Source organism: Primulina tabacum, chromosome 2, assembly GCF_025594145.1.
Source record: "Primulina tabacum isolate GXHZ01 chromosome 2, ASM2559414v2, whole genome shotgun sequence".
NCBI classification, from domain to species: domain Eukaryota; kingdom Viridiplantae; phylum Streptophyta; class Magnoliopsida; order Lamiales; family Gesneriaceae; genus Primulina; species Primulina tabacum.
In genome coordinates this window covers 6,758,407-6,774,115 of record NC_134551.1, presented here as the reverse complement: position 1 = coordinate 6,774,115, position 15,709 = coordinate 6,758,407, and the positions used below count along the sequence as shown (strand labels likewise).

At 37.6% G+C, this 15,709-nt stretch overlaps 1 long non-coding RNA gene and 1 pseudogene across 1 annotated transcript; both read left to right on the top strand.

Moving 5' to 3' along the window:
* Positions 1-261: 261 nt before the first annotated feature.
* On the top strand, positions 262-1,837 carry LOC142537347 (uncharacterized). The gene is made up of 3 exons (XR_012818525.1): positions 262-524; positions 618-720; positions 857-1,837. It is a non-coding gene; the product is annotated as an uncharacterized LOC142537347 (long non-coding RNA).
* Positions 1,838-4,338: 2,501 nt separating this feature from the next.
* Positions 4,339-11,134, top strand: LOC142537435 (EIN3-binding F-box protein 1-like; annotated as a pseudogene).
* Positions 11,135-15,709: the final 4,575 nt, after the last annotated feature.

The window sequence follows — 15,709 nt, the reverse complement described above, 5'->3', positions numbered from 1 at the left end:
TAATTATCCGGTAATTTTGGCATAATTAGAATAATTATTGAGTTGTAAATTAAAATAATTATTTATGCCAAATAAATTCAAGAAGTGCGTTAAAAATATGTATTTTAGAATATCGAAGAATTTAACGATATAAAAATACATATAGAGATTGAAATAGCACACAAGAGCAAATAAATGCAAAACCGGGATTATTGGGCATGTGTTACTATTTTTTTAGTAACTAAATATACATATACATACACACAATTTGTCTTTTGGAGAGAGAAAGGAAGAAATCAGAAACTCAATCCCCATCCCGTGACTTTCCTTCCCCTTTCTCCATTTTCGTCACTTTCTACACCTTCATATTGGAGAAGCCATAATTTTTCCGTCCAGCGTCGAAATCACGAACAGTTTGAGGGGTTGTCTTCCTTACTTCAGTAGCTTCGTTTTGAACCATGAATCGCCACTTTTGATGCTCGTTTCAGCCCCAATCGAACCCTGTTACGGGACTGCTCCTGTTCGAGTTTCTTGTTCGATTTTAGGTGAGCTATTGCTTGGTTTTTCTTGGTTCTTTGGAGTATATTGAGCAAGGATTTGAAGCTTAAATCTTACCTTGCTGTTCCTACGTTTTCCAGCTAGTTTTCAGTTCGGTTTTTGGTCGTGAATAGTGTTTTCCGACGTCTTTTCCGGCGAGTAGCAACATTGGACCGCTAGCGACTAGTTTATACTTCGATCTTGGTAATTTTGGATCCAATTCCAGATTTTCGGTGCATTAGTAGGCTGCCCCGAAGTGTAATTTTACTCGCTTTGATATAATTTCGCTTTGTCGATTTTAATGCATTATATTGACGTATATATTGGGTTTATATTGTAGGTTCGATCGTTGGAGAGCTTTGAGGTATAAATCGAAGAGTTTGTGAATTAGTATCGAGTTAATCGTGTGATTATTTTGGAGAATTACGGTTATTTAGTTGAAATTTCAGAATTGTTGAAATTGATTTGGGAATTAAGTTTTGATAATTAAAAATCAATAAGTTGGATTAATTTAGTTTTATTGGCGAATTGTGAATTATTCGACCTATTTTTATCATTGTTAGGTCGAGGAGATTAAAGTTGAGCTTGTTGTGATTTTAGAGTCGGTTTAGGTATGTTACAGTTCGGTAACATACGACGGTAAAACATAAATTATGTTTAATTGTCATTCTGTGTTGCACTGATCGTGTTTATGATTTGTTGACTGTTGTAATATGTTAAATGTTTTTGTTGTGATATATGTTTATTATTGTGACATATTATTGGCATTTAGCATCGGGCATACAGTTATGACATTCATGTTGAGCCTATCGTTTTTGTTAGCCCATTGTTGATATCCATTGTTATCTGGTACTGTTATTTATCTCGGGATCATTGTGTGGCTGGTAGGCCTATACACATGAGACCGTAGATGTGATTGAACAATCCCGTGGTTAGTGCAGCCTTTTGAGGTGAGCGCTGGGATTGTGTCATCTAGTTCGTTTTGTTGTGCCATCCTGTTATATCGTATCAGCTGTATGGAGGCCGAGTCAGGGGTGTTATTCAGCACAACTTGGCATACCTCGCATAGTTGGCAGGGCGGTTTAGCTGCATGACGATGTAGCTCCCCTGTGTTGTTGCTCGAGCATTATTCCAGTTGTTATCGTACCGTTTGTTGGCTCCTGTTATCTCGGTTATTCATTGAGCCTTTCATGCATTGCATATTACATTTCATTATATGATTATGCATGATTTATGTTATTGTTGTTATTGTTGAACTGTTTCATACCAGAATCCTAACCTAAGTTGTTTACTGGGGGGGCTGCTGTGGTTGCTTTTGGGCACCATGGTAGATCTCCCAAGTCGTTTTGCAGCATCAGGCCGAGGTTCCGCCAGTGGAGCTCGGGATTGAGGTTGGATTGCTTGGTTCTGTTCAGTGGAGTCTCCCAGTTAGTCTATATGTATGTCTTGAGTTTATTTCAGTCTTGTAATGTACTTTATTTGCCGGGAAGATGCCCCGTGTATCTGTAGTAGTATTTGGTTGTTTTGTGATGTTCTGAGTCGACTCTGTGATATCCATGATCTGGTGAGTATTTGGTAAGTTCTAATTTCTGTTTAGTCCTGGCCAATGCGGCTATAGATTGTTTAACCTTGGTTTCGTGTTAATGATTCTAGTTAGAGTATATTTTGATATAAATTGCTGCTTGAGTTTTTCGGGATGTCCTACTTACGGGGAGGTCATGTCGAAATTTTTCTAGGCCCTGAGGTCCGTTTTAAATTATTTTAAACCATTTCCGCTGAAATTTTAAGTCAAACCATTATTGTTTGATCATTATTTGTCATTAGAGTAAATAGGCCTCACATGTAGGGATGGCAATGGGACGGGGCGGGGGCGGGTTTGCCATCCCCATCCCCGTCCCCTAATTATATCCCCGCTCCCATCCCCGCACCCATCCCCGGATCTACCTTATCGGGGAATCCCCGTCCCCGAACCCGCGGGGATAAAATCCCCGTCCCCGAACCCGTTTGAAATACCCGAATATATTATTGTATTTATATATATATATATATTATATTTTTTATATAATATATATATAAATATTATATAAAAAATATAATACATATATATATATATAGATATTACTGTATATACTTTTTTATATAATATATATATTACTGTATTAATATATATAGATATATAACTGTATATGTATATATATATGTTATCGGGACGGGTTTGGGAGGGTTTGGTATGGGGATAGGATTCCCAAACCCGTCCCAATATATTTCGGGGATTTTTAAAAATCCCCGAACCCGAAACCAAACCTATTAACATATCCCCGAACCCGTCCCATTTCGGGTTTTCCCCGCGGAGCCCGGAAACCGAGGGGAAAATTGTCATCCCTACTCACATGTTTGGTACCTTTTTAGCAAGACGATGATAATATCATGGGCTTTTGATAAATAATTTTTTAGAAGGATAAAATGTCCCTTCTATTAGGTGTGATAATTTTAATTTAATGATAAAATACACTACAAATGACTTAATTATCCTGAATTTATAAATGATTTTTATAAATCTATGCTAGTAGGTATAAATTAAAATCAAATAAATATTTTTATTTATTTTTATATATTATATAATATGATAATTATATAAATGAATTCGAGATAATTATATAAATAGTTTTTATAAATCTCAATAAAATTATTAGTATCACCCGATTAACCTTAAAAATTGATATTTGACTTGACTCACAAAATCAAGGGCTCAATTATCATATTATATAATATATAAAATTAGGTAAAAATAAATAAATCATGCAAGCACTATCGGCGCATGAACAGATAAAAATTATGAACTCAAGCAACAACTTTGAAATTATAAAAATTATTATGATAATGTTAATTTTGTCATTACAATCTAATATATAAATTTAATCACTCTTATTAAAATCATACCAAATATTAAATATAATATCCTACATTTTATTTATCCTAATTAACTTATCCTTATACTAAATATCACATGTTTATCCTATCATGTGTACCAAACTATGCTTATTGTCTTAAGAGTCGAGGGGCATATGAAGCATCTAGGCAGGCAAACTTCTAATATAGTTATGAAAAAATTGCAAATTTCGACTTTGTATATTTGTCTATTTATGATTTTAGTCCACTATAATATCAAATTTCAATATTAGTCTATTATCTTTGTTTTTTGTTGTAATTTTGATCGGTTTTCTGACATAAATTGATGTGTCGCCTATTAAGCCCCTCATGCGGACATTATGCTAACAAGTCATATGTGCAGTTTCATATCAAGTTTTTACCTTCTCGATAAAAAATGCTAAAATTATCAAAATTTGAAAATATTATACCAAAAATCAGTTTTGATTATATTTAAAACCAAAAATATAAAGAGACAAGGATATATGGAATATGAAAAATACAATTTTGTTATTATTTACATATATAATTTATCGTTGTTGTAATTCAATAGGTATATTTCATTATTAACAAAAATAAATATCAATACTCTCGTGACTCGTTTAACTTGCATCTATGTATGCATGGTCGTTACTCGGTTTGTCTAAAGTGTAAATATTTGAGATTGAGAAAGGTCATATATAGTGACAAATTGGAATGATAAAAAAAATTACATATAGATTTGTGTTAAATAACACTTTGTAAAAAAAACACATAATTAAATTCAAAAAAATATTGGATTGTATAGAGTAAAACATTTTTTATTTTACCAAAAAATATAGCAGGTGATAAGAATACAACTTTATATGACTAAATCGTGCAAATCAAATACCATGTTTTGATCCCTCTCATAAAATTGCTCGTTGTTGCCCTTCACTCAGGGCTCTCATTGTGGAACGTCCACTCTGTTGACGATGAAGGTCTATTTGAAGTATCAAGAAACTGCCACTCATTGGTTAAGTTGGACCTAAGTGCATGTTCTTGGATATCGAACAGGAGTTCAGCTGTGACACTCACGGGAAATTTAGGGTCCGATTCCGGCAAATATCACTAGTACAGACGCATGACTTTGAAATTGTCCTGAGCCTGAAATCACAAAGAAGACCGTTAGAAGGGGGGCCAGGAGGGTATCCTGGCATAGCCCCTCCGACGCTCAAGTCAGTGACTGAGGATATATGGGGGGAGCAGCTAAGGGCGCTGCTGAAAATAATATATTGAATGAATGAACTGAACATTCAAACCTGGTATTTATAGGAGAATACCTGAGCCATTGATGGGCCTGTCTTCCATTTGGGTTAGGGATGGGCCAGGGGTAATGGGCTTATCCCTGGGCTAGGGATGAGCCATTTTGGAGGAAGGGCTCCCTCCAAGTTTCCGACAATCAAATGTGGGAGAGTACGATGGTCGTACTGACCCAGAAGAACATTTGGGAAGGTTTGAGAACACAGCTCTGTCGCATCAGTATTCAGATGGAGTTAAGTGTAAGGTGTTTCTGGGCACGTTGGTGAGGTCAGCCCAGCAATGGTTTAACACCTTGCAGCCCAATTCTCTACAATCTTTCGAAGATTTTTCCGCTGTTTTCTTGCACAGATTCGCTAGCAGCAAGAGGCACCATAGAAATTATTTGAGCTTGTCTGTGATGAAGCAGCAATAAACTGAAACTCTGCGAGAATTTATCCGGCGTTTTAACGACGCAGCGCTGGATATACCAGATGCTTCCCTTGACATCATGATAAGTGCCTTTACCCAAGGACTGAGGGGAGAAGAGTTCTTTAAATCGTTGGTCAAGAAACCTCCATCAAGTTATGATGATCTGTTATCTCGGACGGAAAAATATGTAAATTTAGAAGATGTCCAGCCGCATAAGAGGATGGAGCAGCGGCCCGGGAGAAGTAGAGTTGAGGGAGCGAAAAGAGGAGGTAGGAAGAGAGGTGCAGGCGAGAAGGAGGAGGATAAAGCTAGGGGCAGAGGACAATTCTCATCACATGTTCCCCTGGATAGGAGTCGTGACGAGGTGATGGAGGTGAGGGAGCCCGCGGGGAGGTGGGAGAAGTCACGAAGGGTTGAGTACAATGCTAGATTGCCTTCGCGGGACAGACGAGAAAGATCCGCACCTGGGAGTCGACAGATGTCTCCCCCGTCCCCTAGGCGTGGTCAAGGCCCCCCATGTATAAATCAGAGGGTTAGGGAGCAGAGAAGAGAAGGTCGAGATCAAGATGTCCCTCAGGAGCCCGTCGAACCGAGGAGGGAAATGGATGAGGATAACCACCCTACGAGAGGAATTATTCATATGATCTCGGGGGGTGCTACTGACGGAGATTCCGGGCGAGCTTGGAAAGCGCATGGGAGGAGGTTGGAAAACTTTGAAATATCTAGGGGTGCAAACTTACCACAAGACCCCGTCATCAGCTTTGGCCCGGAAGACCTATGAGGCATTGTGACTCCACATAATGATGCCTTGGTGGTGACGGCCACCATTGCCAATTATGATGTGCCGAGGATATTTATTGACAATGGAAGCTCCGTGAACGTCTTGTTCAAGAGCACGTTGGATCAAATGAAGATGTAAGAATTTGAGTTTGAGCCGGTATCCACCCCGCTGTATGTGTTTGCAGGACACACCATCTCGCCTTTGGGTCAGATTGTTCTTCCCCTATCCTTGGGGACTGATCCTCGGCGGGTAACAAAAATGATAGCCTTCACCATGGTAGATACCCCGTCAGCTTATAATGCAATTCTAGGACGGCCATCCCTGAAAGATTTTAGAGCTGTAGCTTCCACTTATCATCAGAAGCTTAAGTTTTCTGTGGAAAAAGGAGTTGGAGTCTTGTGCGAGGACCAAAAAGCCGCGCGTCGATGTTATGAAGGGGTAGTGAGGGAGGAAGGGAAAAGAGCGCGTTTGGAGGTTAACATGATTAGGAAATGAAGAAGTGTGTGACTTGGTCCTAGGTACAAGAAGAGCAGAGGGGAAAGATGGACCCAGAGTGGGATGATCTTTTCAGAGTGATTGAGAAATTTAATTCTGGAGCTTATTACTTGGAGAAAGCTCAAGGCAAGGCTATAAGGAGTCCCTTAAATGCTTACCACCTTAGGGAATATCATTCTGGATTTTATCGTTTATGTATTTCATCTTTCCATTTTCCCATTTAATCAGTTGGAATTCAATAAAATCAAGTTCTTCTTTTCAATTCATGAATGTTGTTGTATTTTGAGGACGTTAAAATTTTACTTTCCTACTTGGGCTGTGCCTAGTAGAGGAGCAGAGTTGGGGCGGGGAGAAATTTTAATTTTCCTACTAAGGCATCGCTTAGTAGAGGAGCAGAGTGCAGGAGAAAAAATTTATTTTCCTACTTAGGCTGTGCCTAGTAGAATAGCAGAGTTGGGGCGGGGAGAAATTTTAATTTTCCTACTAAGGCATCGCCTAGTAGAGGAGCAGAGTGCAGGAGAAAAAATTTATTTTCCTACTTGGGCTGTGCCTAGTAGAGGAGCAGAGTTGGGGCGGGGAGAAATTTTAATTTTCCTACTAAGGCATCGCCTAGTAGAGGAGCATCGAGTGCATGAAAAAAATTTATTTTTCTACTTAGGCTGTGCCTAGTAGAGGAGCAGAGTTGGGGCGAGAGAAAATTTTATTTTCCTGCTATGGCATCGCCTAGCAGAGGAGCAGAGTGAGGAAGGAGAAAAATTTTATTTTCCTTCTCAGGCATCGCCTAGTAGAGGAGCAGAGTGCACGAGAAAAATTTTATTTTCCTACTTAGGCTGTGCCTAGTAGAGGAGCAGAGTTGGGGGCGAGGAGAAATTTTAATTTTCCTACTAAGGCATCGCTTAGTAGAGGAGTAGACTACATGAAAAAAATTTTATTTTCCTACTTAGGTTGTGCCTAGTAGAGGAGTAGAGTTGGGGGCGGGGAGAAATTTTAATTTTCCTACTAAGGTATCGCCTAATAGAGGAGTAGAGTGCAGGAGAAAAATTTTATTTTCCTACGTAGGCTGTGCCTAGTAGAGGAGCAGAGTTGGGGCGGAAAGAAATTTTAATTTTCCTACTAAGGCATCGCCTAATAGAGAAGTTAGAGGGTGAGGATGGAGAATCTTTATTTTCCTGCTAAGGCGTCACCTAGCAGATGAGTTAGAGGGTGAGGGTGGAAAATCTTTATTTTCCTGGCCTAGCAGAGGAGTTAGAGAGTGAGGGTGGAGAATCTTTATTTTCCTGCTAAGGCGTCGCCTAGTAGAGGAGCAGAGACGAAGAAGAAAAAAATTTTATTTTCCTGCTAAGAGGTCACCTAGCAGAGGAGTTAGAGAGCGAGGGTGTTAAATCTTTATTTTCCTGCTAAGTTATCGTCTAGCAGAGGAGTGAGAGGATGATGGTGGAGAATTTTTATTTTCCTGCTAAGGCATCGCCTAGCAGAGGAGTAAGAGAGTGACGAGGTGAAATTTTTATTTTCCTGCTAAGGCTTCTCCTGGCAGATGAGTTAGAGGGTGACGAGGTGAAATTTTTATTTTCCTGCTAAGGCGTCGCCTAGCAGATGAGTTAGATGGTGACGGTGAGGAGGTTGAAGTTTTTATCTTTTCCTGCTAAGGACTATTTTAGCAGAGGAGTTAAGGGCGCGGGGAAGTGGAAATTATTTTCCTTCAAAAGCTTAGTAGAGAACCTTGAAGATGGAGGCGTCGAGGACATTCGTGTTAGAAAAATTTATTCGGTTTATCGATAACGAACTGATGTTTGCCGCTGCGAAAATTACGGGGATCGACATGCCCGGTCAGGTCGCGGGGATCGACATGCCCAGGTCAGGTCGCGGGGGTTTTAAGGGCAACTCCCCCAAAAGCTCTTCATAAACCAGACAATCATTCGCAAGGGGCGGATGGCGAGGAGGGGCGAGGAAGTGCTTAGGCGAGGGCCAGTTTGGACGTCGGGGTGACCTGTTGGGCGAAGGTGATGGTTTGGGCGAGCGCACGATGCGAGCGTGCAGGTGGATGGGCAGGGCACTCGGCAGGGGCGAGCGTGCGGCCAGGCGCTGGGCAAGCGTGCGGCAGGGCGAGGGGCGAGCGTGAAGGCGTCTGCGCGGCAGTGCGGCTCGTGCGAGGCGTGGTGTGCGCCGGGCGAGCTTGCAGGCTGGGCGAGGCGCGTGAAGGGGCGAGGGCGAGTGCTCGGCGTGGGGCGACCCTGCGGATGGGCGAGCACGCGGAAGGGGCAAGCCTGCGGCTGGACGAGGCAAGGCTTGGAGCTGGCGCGCGCGCGGGGGAAGGCGAGGCTAGGGCTTGTGTGAGGGTGTGGCTTGCTGGAGAGGCTGGCGACGGTGGTGGCGTGAGGGTGTATGGGCGAGAGTGATAAGGAGGCGTGGCGAGGATGCGCGCTGGCAGAGGCGAGCCGCGGCGAGTGCGCGCACGGCTGGCAGGGGCGAGGTGAGCGTGTGCGCGTGCGGCTGGCAAGGGCAAGACTGGGCGAGGCGTTGGCTTGGGCGAAGCGCCGGGCGGTGGCTGCGCGCTTGGGAGACATTGGCTTGGGCGAGGCCTGGGGCGGTGGCTCGGGTGATGTTGGGTCGGTGGCTGGGCGAAGCTCGGGCGGCGGCTCGAGCGAGGCGGTGGCTAGGGTGTGCACGACGGTGACGGTGAGGTGATGATGAAGCGGCGTTAGGGTTAACACGCAAATGAGATGTAGACGGGAGAGAGCTGGTGAATTGAAGAGAAAATTCTGTAGGGGAGAAGTGAAATTGAAACTGACGGACGGTTGGAAGAAAATGCACAACTTTCACCCGGTAACCCGAGGACAGCACAACTAGTCGAACTTTGAACCTACAATTCAGTTCGACTCGGGAGGGGGAGACTGGTGATACCGCAGGGATGAGCCCATTACCCTTGGCCCATCCCTAGCCCAAATGAAAGACAGGCCCATCAAGGGCCCATGTATTCTCCTATAAATACCAAGTTTGAGTGTTCAGTTCATTCATTCAATATATTGTTTTCAGCAGCGCCCATAGCTGCTCCCCCCATATATCCTAAGTCACTGACTTGAGTGTCGGAGGGGCTACGCCAGGACACCCTCCTGGCCCCCTTTCTAACGGTCTTCTTTGTGACTTCAGGCTCAGGACAATTTCAAAGCCCTGCGTCTGTACTAGTGAGACTTGCCGGAATCGGACCCTAAATTTCCCGTGAGTATCAAGCTGCAATCGCGAAGAGCTGTCCGGATAGGACCTCATTAACCATAGAATCATCTCCAAGAATTGGTAATGACGGTCTTCGAGCAATTGGGAAATATTGTCCTAACCTACAGTCTGCAACCATCAAAGACTGCCCTTTAGTTGGGGATCAGGGTGTTGCTAGTCTTGTATCTTCGGGTTCTACGATATCGAGTAAGGTGAAACTTCAAGGTCTAGACATAACAGATTATTATGTTGCTGTGATAGGGCGGTATGGAAACACCATTAAGAATCTTGTTCTTGGCGGGCTTCGCAATGTGAGCCAGAAAGGGTTTTGGGTGATGGGAAATGCTGTAGGCCTGCATATGCTATCGACTTTGACTGTTACCTCGTGTCGAGGAATAACGGATTCGAGCCTTGAAGCACTTGGAAAGGGATGTCCTAACCAGAAACATGCATCCATTCGGAAGTGTTGCTTTGTCTTCGATCTTGGGATAGTGGCTTTTTCAAAAGCCTTCAGCTTGTTGGAGAACCTGCAATTGGAGGAGTGCAACCGAGTCACACAGTTAGTCTTTGTAAATTCACTTTCGAGCTCAAATTCGAAATTAAAGTCCGTTTCTTTGGTTAAGTGCATGGGTATTAAGGATGTTCATTCGGAATTTCCCTCGTTTTCTCTGTGTCAAATGTCAATCTCTTCGCTCCTTGTCCGTCCGGAGTTGTCCACGATTTGGAAGTACTACCCTGGCTTTGGTGGGAAAGCTATGTCCAAAACTACACAACATAGATCTAAGTGGGCTTAGTGGAAACACAACATAGATATAAATGGGCTTAGTGGAATCACTGATACCTGTCTAATTCCTCTGTTGGAGAGTTGTGAAACGGGACTTTCAAAGGTTAATCTGAGCGGCTGCTCGAATTTGAGCGACGAGATTATATTAGCCCTGGTTCGGTTGCATGGCAGAATGCTTGAATTGATAAATCTTGATGGTTCTAAAAAATAACGGATGCAAGTCTGATTGCACTCTCTGAAAGTTGCGCCTTGCTTAATGATCTTGATGTTTCGAGTTCTTCAATCACCGATTCTGGTGTTGCGTCTTTGGCTCGTGGGGTGCAACCAAATTTGCGGATTCTTTCCTTCTCTGGATGCGCTAATGTGTCGGATAAGAGCGTCCCACCCCTCGAGAAGTTGGGAAGGAAACTGGTGGGATTAAATCTTCAGCATTGCTCTTCTATTACAAGCAGGAAAATCGATTTTCTAACTGAAAACTTATGGAGATGTGATATTCTATCAGAAGTCGTTTGTTGGAATTTTTATTTGGGGTTACATAACCTTGACTCAGTTGTTTTCCATGGAGATCGAGGCAATACATTTTTTATGCAGTTATGCAGTCGGTTTCGTTTACTTTTTGTGTTGCTTCTTGTAATCCTGCGTTTCTGATGTTGATCGGCGGTCGGCTTGGAGCAACACATGCTAGGTTGGAAATTTGTGACTTGGGGAAATTGGCAGTGACAGCCAGCTAACTGTCAAGGCTATTCTTTTGGGACAATTCTATCCTAATCCGGGAGATTTACTCCATGTTATTAAATAACTAGTGTACCGACGCATGCATAATATTTTTTTATAATTCATTTTATTTATATTTAAATGAGGATCAAAATTAATTATAAAAAATAGTGATGGACTACAATGTAATTTTGATATATAAATTTAAAAATAAATTGAAAAAAAAAGAAAAAAAAAGACCTCAATAGGAATTGAACATATATCCTAGTCCTAGACCTCAAGTGACAATAATTCTATCCACTGAACTACGTATAACTTACAATAAAATTTTAACATTTTATTAATATTTATAATTAATAAAACAGATCATGACACCAAAGTTAGTTACTCTAAGTGCCTCAGACTTAATAAAGTAGTATAGATATATACATGTCAATTTTTTTATTTTATTATCAATTTTATTTTGGTTATTAGTTAATTCCCTCCTTTTATTCCCATCACTAGTAATTATTTTTGCCACTAAATCATTTTTCTTAAAATATATCACTCATTAACATAAATTAAAAATTATAAAAAAAACTTAGTCTACCACTAATATTCTTATTTTCGTCACTTACATTATTATTTTCACCAAAACTTCCACATGAATAAATTCATTGATATTATACTCATAAACTGATTATTAATGAACATGGATTGCATAACAAGGTATGTAGTTTTGAGATTTAAGTGATTGTATCTCTTATATTGTATAACATTTACAATAGCTACAATAATTTTTTATTAGCGTTTATAAATAGGTAGAACATAGAATTTGTTATAATAAATTAAATTTTAAAATATTGATTTTTGGCATTTTATATGATTCTACCACAAAAATAAAACAATAGAAATGAAAATCTCAAATCTCAAACGTAAAAATTTTACTATCAAATAAAAATTTCACGTAATTTTTAAATATAAAATATTAAGTTTTGAAATTTGAGAATAATAATAATATAATGATATAACATATGTTATATACATGAAACGAAATTAGTTTAATGATTAGTTTGGTTGATTTTGGTTAAAGTAGTGTGAAATGTAATAATAATGATAATAACAATAATAATAAAAAGAAACGTGTAAGAAAAAAAATAAAGGGGAGTAATTTACCTGGTGTAGGATAGAATTGGCAATTTTTTGGGTTGTATGATCCTGGTTTTTGGTAGGATTTTGCTGTAGTATTTATGCAGATTCACTTGATGGTGATATGAAACATTTGCCTCAAGTTATATGTTAATAACATTAGTTTGATTTGATGAATTTCAAATTCGTGGATTTTAAAATCACGTTTGGATCGATGAATTTTAAATATATTCTAATGTATTTTTGTAGTTTGTGAAGCAAAATCATAAATTTCAAAGACATCTATTTTATGTTTATATATAATGTTTCATGATAATTATGATTAGTTTTAAGTTAAGTTAATAATTGAAGTTTTTGAAATTTATTATATTTTATGTAACTGATGGGTAAATAAATGAGATATTGATTTAATATTTCATCAATTGTTTGATTTTTAACAATAAAAATATAATCGAAATCTATGAATTTCAAATTCATCAATCCAGTGCAACATAAATATATTCACATATATTTTTTTAGCAAAACCATGAACTTCAAATCTATTTTCGTGTTTATATAGTGTTTTATGTTAATAAGGATGTATTTCAAGTTTATTAAATAATGAAAGAATTTGAAATTCATTATATTTTGTATAACTAATGTGTACATTGTTGGAAATTATATAGCCTTCGGAACAATTCCGGATAAAAAGAATTATTTTCGACCAAATCGAAACATAGCGGAAGCGATTACATAATTTCATAAATTATAATCGAACATATGAATATAAATTAACTATGAATTTAAAAAAAAAAAATTTACTAGAAAACTAACCTATCGTAGTTTTCCCTTTTTCACGAATCCGAGATGCGTAGAAACCACAGTCTTCCAGTACGATCCTTCCTATCGACGGTAGTGTCTGGGCACTCAAAAACACAAAAGCTAGAAATCAAACTTTTATTTTATTCTCTACTCTATTTTCAACTCATGAAAAAGTAGAGAATGAGTTGTATATTTTTGTGTGTTTTTAAAAGACTACGTAGGATCCTATATATAATATCCAAGTCAAGAGGCAAAATCCCAATCTAATTGAGATTCAAAAAACCGTCGGCCATATCTTATCAAATCTAAGATAAGGCCAAAAATCCTCCTTGATTTGATTTTATAAATGTAAGTCTTTTAAAACTCATTTTAAAAGTTATAGGATTTCTAAGATCTTATCAAAATAAATTAGAATATTATTCTAACTTATTTTTAGATATTAAATAATATCTATAATTTATTCACAATAAATTAAAGATATTATAATCAACTTTTGGATATTACCATAATAATCCAAATATATAATTATCTCATAATTATAATTTTAATATAATTAATATCTCATAATCAATTATATTTATCTCCAAACTCTTGGAGTTATGGAAACATTTTCCCATATCCACACATGATTTCTAAATTGTATTTTTTAATACGTTATTAATTTGAAAGGCGTATCGGGACCATGGACTCATAATTTGAAGCTCCAATAAATTGAATAAATAATTAAACTCTTTAATTAATTTATCTAATTTATTAATTCCATAATTACTCCACTAAAAATATGAAATTTCACTCTTCTTCATTATGAAATATCTTATTCTACAAAATTGAGCAGTCGATTGATATAATCATTACATATGGATTAATCCTCCATATAGACAATTCGTAATTGAAACTAGGAATTTTTCGTTTACCTCTTCAATCACTTCTTATCTTCATTTACCATTAATTCACTAGCGAGTGGTTTAAATTATAACTTAATTATAAATTTGTTGGGCTCAAGACTCAGTTCCAGAATTAATAAATGAGGGAATCGTCTTTCTATTTCTCGCAAGAAGGAAATGATTCCATGTCTGTGAATTCATATTCCCAGCCATTTATTTCAAATATAAATCTAAAATGCAAGTAATGAAAAAAATGCACAATTGCAAATTTTAAACAAGCAAATTAAGAATCATATTGAAATGAACAGGAGTTTATAATCGTATCAGGATTAAGATTTGTCCATATATGATCATCTTATGATTTAAATATAATTTCATATTAACAACGGAATTTATTATGAAATATCTAATTAAATCGGTCTTAGTCCTACATAATCTCATTATATATAAATGTCCCTATATAGATGTCTCTACATCGACGTTCCGAATAAGACAGTCACATTCATAATGTTCATGGGCCGCACTAGTGATGTTTTAATTAAAGATCCCATTCTTTAATTAATATCAACACGGTCTTAATTTAAGTTTATTATCCTTAATTTTAATCCTCGTGTATATATAACTTTTATATATACTAAAATCATGGTTATATCCAATAAACAAGGGATTTTACTATGATATTCATGACAATAATATTTCATGCAAATATGTTCAATAATAAATGTCGTTTTTATTAATAATAAAAACATAATCTAATTACAATGCTTTAGGGCACTATCCCCAACATAAATAAGTAAATTATGAATTTAAAATTTTATCCGTTTTTTTATTGTTAACCATAAAAATATAATCGAAATACATCCATCTATCCAAATTATTATTTAAATTGATGTTAATTTGGAATCTTATATGATATATATACATATGTTTGCCTATTGAGGATCATTATAATTATTTTTTCGATTATTTGGGGCTAAAATCGTTTTATTTTATCCAATTTGCAATTATGAAAAAAAAAAAGTTGAGTGACATCAAAACATATTTGAATTGGATACAGTTTTATATTATATATACGGTTCAATTCGGTACAATACAATTGGTTTCAAGTCGAATCGAATTCAGCACCAATAATGAATCGAATTGAGTTGTTTCGAAATGGATCCGAACCATTTTAATTAGGTATCGAAACTAGTTCAAGACCGATTTCATATAATTACATATATTAATAGATAAATTAAGAATTTCGGAGACTTATATCTAATTTATTTAGATACATAATAATGGTTTTAAAAAAAATTGATTCCAATATGGTCTCAATCAAATCCAATCCGATTTCAATCAAACTTAATTCGATTTCAGTTTTTCATTGGATTGCATTCCCAATCCGATAACTTCGGAACCAATCATCATCACATGAAAATCCAGTCTAGAACCGGTCCAATCCAGTCCGATAACATTCCAGTGGAAAACAAGAAATACCAAATAATAAAGATGAAAATTATAATTTGAAAAAAACCGAATTTATGGAAGAAATTGGGCAAGTTCTGCGTAAGTTCACTGTTTCATTAGTTATGAACAATAAATTAATACCAATGACTAAAAATGTTTGAAGTTCATAAGTTAAAAGGGCATTTTTTTTACACTATCATAAAGAAGTGATCTCCAAACGATTCTAACCATTACCCCATATAGAAGGAGCGAGGAAGCCCATCCCATTTCAATGAAGCGGCGAGAAAATCGTGTTTCTTTTGATGCATGTAAATGGTCAGTTTTAATATG